This window comes from Hyla sarda, unplaced genomic scaffold (assembly GCF_029499605.1).
Source record: "Hyla sarda isolate aHylSar1 unplaced genomic scaffold, aHylSar1.hap1 scaffold_126, whole genome shotgun sequence".
Lineage (NCBI taxonomy): Eukaryota > Metazoa > Chordata > Amphibia > Anura > Hylidae > Hyla > Hyla sarda.
In genome coordinates, this window is record NW_026607881.1 from 245,878 (window position 1) to 253,214 (window position 7,337).

Below are 7,337 nucleotides of genomic sequence, written 5' to 3' on the forward strand. Positions count from 1 at the left end.
CATATTACACAGTATTACATGCCTGTAGTGTATAGCTGTAGTATTATATATATATTACACAGTATTACATGCCTGTAGTGTATAGCTGTAGTATTATATATATATTACACAGTATTACATGTATGTAGTGTATAGCTGTAGTATTATATATATATTACACAGTATTACATGCCTGTAGTGTATAGGTGTAGTATTATATATATTACACAGTATTACATGCATGTAGTGTATAGGTGTAGTATTATATATATATTACACAGTATTACATGCCTGTAGTGTATAGGTGTAGTATTATATATATATATTACACAGTATTACATGCATGTAGTGTATAGGTGTAGTATTATATATATATTACACAGTATTACATGTATGTAGTGTATAGGTGTAGTATTATATATATATTACACAGTATTACATGCCTGTAGTGTATAGCTGTAGTATTATATATATGACACAGTATTACATGCCTGTAGTGTATAGCTGTAGTATTGTATATATATATTACACAGTATTACATGTATGTAGTGTATAGCTGTAGTATTATATATATATATATATATATATATATATATATATATATATATATATATATATACATGTATGTAGTGTATAGCTGTAGTATTGTAGCCGGTATATGACGCTGTTCGGGCGGCGCTGAGTACAAAGGTTGCCTCTGCTGCTCGGTTGTGGAGGCGGACTCTAGGACCCGGCGGCGTCGGGCCGGCTGCCGCACTGATCGGGGAGGAGGAGGCGGCGGCAGCAGTTGCCCGGGGGGGACATAGACGAGGAGAGAGGGGGACACGGGAGAGGACAGGACCCCCCATCCGTGGACACCACCTGCACTGGTGAGTACAGAGGGGGCTGCACCCCGACCCCCGCTCCTCACCTGTGGGCACACACATGCTGCTGCCCCTCCGCTGCCATCCTCTCCCCTGCCATGGCTGCCCTTGAGAGCTGGCGCAGGCCTGGCACCAGACGGGGGTGGCACCGGGGCGGTGTGTGCCCTCTCCATACCGGGGTCAGCAGCGGTGCCAGGATCCTCACCCCGGGTGCCCTCCCTATGCTGGCAGTGCCCTGCTCTTCACCCGGTGTGTGTGGTGTGTCCTCTCCATGCTGGCAGCGCCCGGCTCCTCACCCGGTGTGTGTGGTGTGCCCTCTCCATGCTGGCAGCGCCCGGCTCCTCACCCGGTGTGTGTGGTGTGTCCTCTCCATGCTGGCAGTGTCCTGCTCTTCACCCGGTGTGTGTGGTGTGCCCTCTCCATGCTGGCAGTGCCCGGCTCCTCACCCGGTGTGTGTGGTGTGTCCTCTCCATGCTGGCAGCGCCCGGCTCCTCACCCGGTGTGTGTGGTGTGTCCCCTCCATGCTGGCAGCGCCCGGCTCTTCATCCGGTGTGTGTAGTATGTCCTCCCCATGCTGGCAGCGCCCGGCTCCTCACCCGGTGTGTGTGGTGTGCCCTCTCCATGCTGGCAGCGCCCGGCTCTTCACCCGGTGTGTGTGGTGTGTCCTCTCCATCCTGGCAGCGCCCGGCTCCTCACCTGGCGTGTGTGGTGTGTCCTCTCCATCCTGGCAGCGCCCGGCTCCTCACCCGGTGTGTGTGGTGTGTCCTCTCCATGCTGGCAGCGCCCGGCTCCTCACCCGGTGTGTGTGGTGTGTCCTCTCCATGCTGGCAGCGCCCGGCTCCTCACCCGGTGTGTGTGGTGTGTCCCCTCCATGCTGGCAGCGCCCGGCTCCTCACCCGGTGTGTGTGGTGTGTCCTCACCATGCTGGCAGCGCCCGGCTCCTCACCCGGTGTGTGTGGTGTGTCCTCTCCATGCTGGCAGCACCCAGCTCCTCACCCGGTGTGTGTGGTATGGCCCTCTCCATGCTGGCAGCGCCCGGCTCCTCACCCGATGTGTGTGGTGTGTCCTCTCCATGCTGGCAGCACCCAGCTCCTCACCCGGTGTGTGTGGTATGGCCCTCTCCATGCTGGCAGCGCCCGGCTCCTCACCCGGTGTGTGTGGTGTGTCCTCTCCATGCTGGCAGCGCCCGGCTCCTCACCCGGTGTGTGTGGTGTGTCCTCTCCATGCTGGCAGCGCCCGGCTCCTCACCCGGTGTGTGTGGTGTGTCCTCTCCATGCTGGCAGCGCCCGGCTCCTCACCCGGTGTGTGTGGTGTGTCCTCACCATGCTGGCAGCACCCGGCTCCTCACCCGGTGTGTGTGGTGTGTCCTCTCCATGCTGGCAGCACCCGGCTCCTCACCCGGTGTGTGGTATGGCCCTCTCCATGCTGGCAGCGCCCGGCTCTTCACCCGGTGTGTGTGGTGTGTCCTTTCCATGCTGGCAGGGCCCGGCTCCTCACCCGGTGTGTGTGGTATGGCCCTCTCCATGCTGGCAGCGCCCGGCTCTTCACCCGGTGTGTGTGGTGTGTCCTTTCCATGCTGGAAGCACCCGGCTCCTCACCCGGTGTGTGTGGTGTGTCCTCTCCATGTTGGCAGCGCCCGGCTCCTCACCCGGTGTGTGTGGTGTGTCCTCACCATGCTGGCAGCACCCGGCTCCTCACCCGGTGTGTGTGGTATGGCCCTCTCCATGCTGGCAGCACCCAGCTCCTCACCCGGTGTGTGGTATGGCCCTCTCCATGCTGGCAGCGCCCGGCTCTTCACCCGGTGTGTGTGGTGTGTCCTTTCCATGCTGGCAGCGCCCGGCTCCTCACCCGGTGTGTGTGGTATGGCCCTCTCCATGCTGGCAGCGCCCGGCTCTTCACCCGGTGTGTGTGGTGTGTCCTTTCCATGCTGGCAGCGCCCGGCTCCTCACCCGGTGTGTGTGGTGTGTCCTCTCCATGCTGGAAGCACCCGGCTCCTCACCCGGTGTGTGTGGTGTGTCCTCTCCATGCTGACAGCACCCGGCTCCTCACCCGGTGTGTGTGGTGTGTCCTCTCCATGCTGGCAACGCCCGGCTCCTCACCCGGTGTGTGTGGTGTGTCCTCTCCATGCTGGCAACGCCCGGCTCCTCACCCGGTGTGTGTGGTGTGTCCTTTCCATGCTGGCAGCGCCCGGCTCCTCACCCGGTGTGTGTGGTGTGTCCTCTCCATGCTGGCAACGCCCGGCTCCTCACCCGGTGTGTGTGGTGTGTCCTCTCCATGCTGGCAACGCCCGGCTCCTCACCCGGTGTGTGTGGTGTGTCCTCTCCATGCTGGCAGCACCCGACTCCTCACCCGGTGTGTGTGGTGTGTCCTCTACATGGTGGCAGCGCCCGGCTCTTCACCCGGTGTGTGTGGTGTGTCCTCTCCATGCTGGCAGCGCCCGGCTCCTCACCCGGTGTGTGTGGTGTGTCCTTTCCATGCTGGCAGCACCCGGCTCCTCACCCGGTGTGTGTGGTGTGTCCTCTCCATGCTGGCAGCACCCGGCTCCTCACCCGGTGTGTGTGGTGTGTCCTTTCCATGCTGGCAGCACCCGGCTCCTCACCCGGTGTGTGTGGTGTGTCCTCTCCATGCTGGCAACGCCCGGCTCCTCACCCGGTGTGTGTGGTGTGTCCTCTACATGGTGGCAGCGCCCGGCTCTTCACCCGGTGTGTGTGGTGTGTCCTCTCCATGCTGGCAGCGCCCGGCTCCTCACCCGGTGTGTGTGGTGTGTCCTCTACATGGTGGCAGCGCCCGGCTCTTCACCCGGTGTGTGTGGTGTGTCCTCTCCATGCTGGCAACGCCAGGCTCCTCACCCGGTGTGTGTTGTGTCTTCTCCATGCTGGCAGCGCCCGGCTCCTCACCCGGTGTCTGTGGTGTGTCTTCTCCATGCTGGCAGCGCCCGGCTCCTCACCCGGTGTGTGTGTGCCCATGTCCAGCCTCCAACTGGTGCCTCCCTGTGTGCCAGCCCTGGGCACTGATCACCTGTATCTGGGCACTGATCACCTGTGTGTAGGGGCACTGATCACCTGTATCTGGGCACTGATCACCTGTGTGTAGGGGCACTGATCACCTGTGTGTAGGGGCACCGACCACCTGTGTGTAGGGGAACCGACCACCTGTGTGTAGGGGCACCGACCACCTGTGTGTAGGGGCACTGATCACCTGTGTGTACTGGCACTGATCACCTGTGTGTAGGGGCACCGACCACCTGTGTGTAGGGGCACCGACCACCTGTGTGTAGGGGCACCGACCACCTGTGTGTAGGGGCACCGACCACCTGTGTGTAGGGGCACCGACCACCTGTGTGTAGGGGCACCGACCACCTGTGTGTAGGGGCACCGACCACCTGTGTGTAGGGGCACTGATCACCTGTGTGTACTGACAGTGATCACCTGTGTACTGGCACTGATCACCTGTGTGTAGGGGCACTGATCACCTGTGTGTAGGGGCACTGATCACCTGTGTGTACTGACAGTGATCACCTGTGTACTGGCACTGATCACCTGTGTGTAGGGGCACTGATCACCTGTGTGTAGGGGCACTGATCACCTGTGTGTACTGACAGTGATCACCTGTGTGTACTGACAGTGATCACCTGTGTGTACTGGCACTGATCACCTGGGGACGGGCGCTGATCACCTGGGGACGGACACTGATCAATCCTATGCATCAGCTTCTGAAAATACATCCCTGATCCATGTTCCCTGCAGCATATTCTTGCTTACATTTACTATACATATCTATAGGTGCACATATGTCTCATACATACCTGTCATACACATACATGTACTATACATATCTATAGGTGCACATATGTCTCATACACACCTGTCATACACATACATGTACTATACATATCTATAGGTGCACATATGTCTCATACACACCTGTCATACACATACATGTACTATACATATCTACAGGTGCACATATGTCTCATACACACCTGTCATACACATACATGTACTATACATATCTATAGGTGCACATATGTCTCATACATACCTGTCATACATGTAATATACATATCTACACCTGTCATACACATACATTTACTATACATATCTACAGGTGCACATATGTCTCATACATACCTGACATACATGTACTATACATATCTACAGGTCCACATATGTCTCATACATACCTGACATACATGTACTATACATATCTACACCTGCCATACACATACATTTACTATACATATCTACAGGTCCACATATGTCTCATACATACCTGTCATACATGTACTATACATATCTACACCTGCCATACACATACATTTACTATACATATCTACAGGTGCACATATGTCTCATACACACCTGTTATACACATACATGTACTATACATATCTACAGGTGCACATATGTCTTATACATACCTGTCATACACATTCATGTACTATACATATCTATAGGTGCACATATGTCTCATACATACCTGTCATACATGTAATATACATATCTACACCTGTCATACACATACATTTACTATACATATCTACAGGTGCACATATGTCTCATACATACCTGACATACATTTACTATACATATCTACAGGTGCACATATGTCTCATACATACCTGTCATACATGTACTATACATATCTACAGGTCCACATATGTCTCATACATACCTGTCATACATGTACTATACATATCTACACCTGCCATACACATACATTTACTATACATATCTACAGGTGCACATATGTCTCATACACACCTGTCATACACATACATGTACTATACATATCTACAGGTGCACATATGTCTCATACATACCTGACATACATGTACTATACATATCTACAGGTCCACATATGTCTCATACATACCTGTCATACATGTACTATACATATCTACACCTGCCATACACATACATGTACTATACATATCTACAGGTGCACATATGTCTCATACATACCTGACATACATTTACTATACATATCTACAGGTGCACATATGTCTCATACATACCTGTCATACATGTACTATACATATCTACAGGTCCACATATGTCTCATACATACCTGTCATACATGTACTATACATATCTACACCTGCCATACACATACATTTACTATACATATCTACAGGTGCACATATGTCTCATACACACCTGTCATACACATACATGTACTATACATATCTACAGGTGCACATATGTCTCATACATACCTGACATACATGTACTATACATATCTACAGGTCCACATATGTCTCATACATACCTGTCATACATGTACTATACATATCTACACCTGCCATACACATACATGTACTATACATATCTACAGGTGCACATATGTCTCATACACACCTGTCATACACATACATGTACTATACATATCTACAGGTGCACATATGTCTCATACACACCTGTCATACACATACATGTACTATACATATCTACAGGTCCACATATGTCTCATACAGACCTGTCATACACATTCATGTACTATACATATCTATAGGTGCACATATGTCTCATACACACCTGTCATACACATACATGTGCTATACATATCTAGAGGTGCACATATGTCTCACACATACCTGTCATACACATACATGTACTATACATATCTAGAGGTGCACATATGTCTCATACATACCTGTCATACACATACATGTACTATACATATCTAGAGGTGCACATATGTCTCATACATACCTGTCATACACATACATGTACTATACATATCTATAGGTGCACATATGTCTCATACATACATGTACTCTACATATCTACAGGTGCACATATGTTTCATACATACCTGACATACATGTACTATACATATCTACAGGTCCACATATGTCTCATACACACCTGTCATACACATTCATGTACTATACATATCTATAGGTACACATATGTCGCATACATACATGTACTCTACATATCTACAGGTGCACATATGTCTCATACATACCTGTCATACACATTCATGTACTATACATATCTATAGGTGCACATATGTCTCATACACACCTGTCATACACATTCATGTACTATACATATCTATAGGTGCACATATGTCTCATAGACACCTGTCATACACATACATGTACTATACATATCTACAGGTGCACATATGTCTCATACACACCTGTCATACACATACATGTACTATACATATCTACTGGTGCACATATGTCTCATACACACCTGTCATACACATACATGTACTATACATATCTACAGGTGCACATATGTCTCATACACACCTGTCATACACATACATGTACTATACATATCTACAGGTCCACATATGTCTCATACAGACCTGTCATACACATTCATGTACTATACATATCTATAGGTGCACATATGTCTCATACACACCTGTCATACACATACATGTACTATACATATCTATAGGTGCACATATGTCTCATACATACCTGTCATAGACATACATGTACTATAAATATCTACAGGTGCACATATGTCT

At 50.4% G+C, this 7,337-nt stretch overlaps 1 protein-coding gene across 3 annotated transcripts in view; it reads left to right on the plus strand.

The window, feature by feature from the left end:
* Window positions 1-717: 717 nt before the first annotated feature.
* DNMT3A (DNA methyltransferase 3 alpha) overlaps window positions 718-7,337 on the plus strand; it is a 285,392-nt gene continuing 278,772 nt past the window's right edge. For all 3 annotated transcript variants that reach the window (XM_056551891.1, XM_056551892.1, XM_056551893.1), the window contains exon 1: window positions 718-848. The gene's annotated coding sequence lies outside the window, so the exon portion shown is untranslated. The remainder of the gene's footprint in view (window positions 849-7,337) is intronic.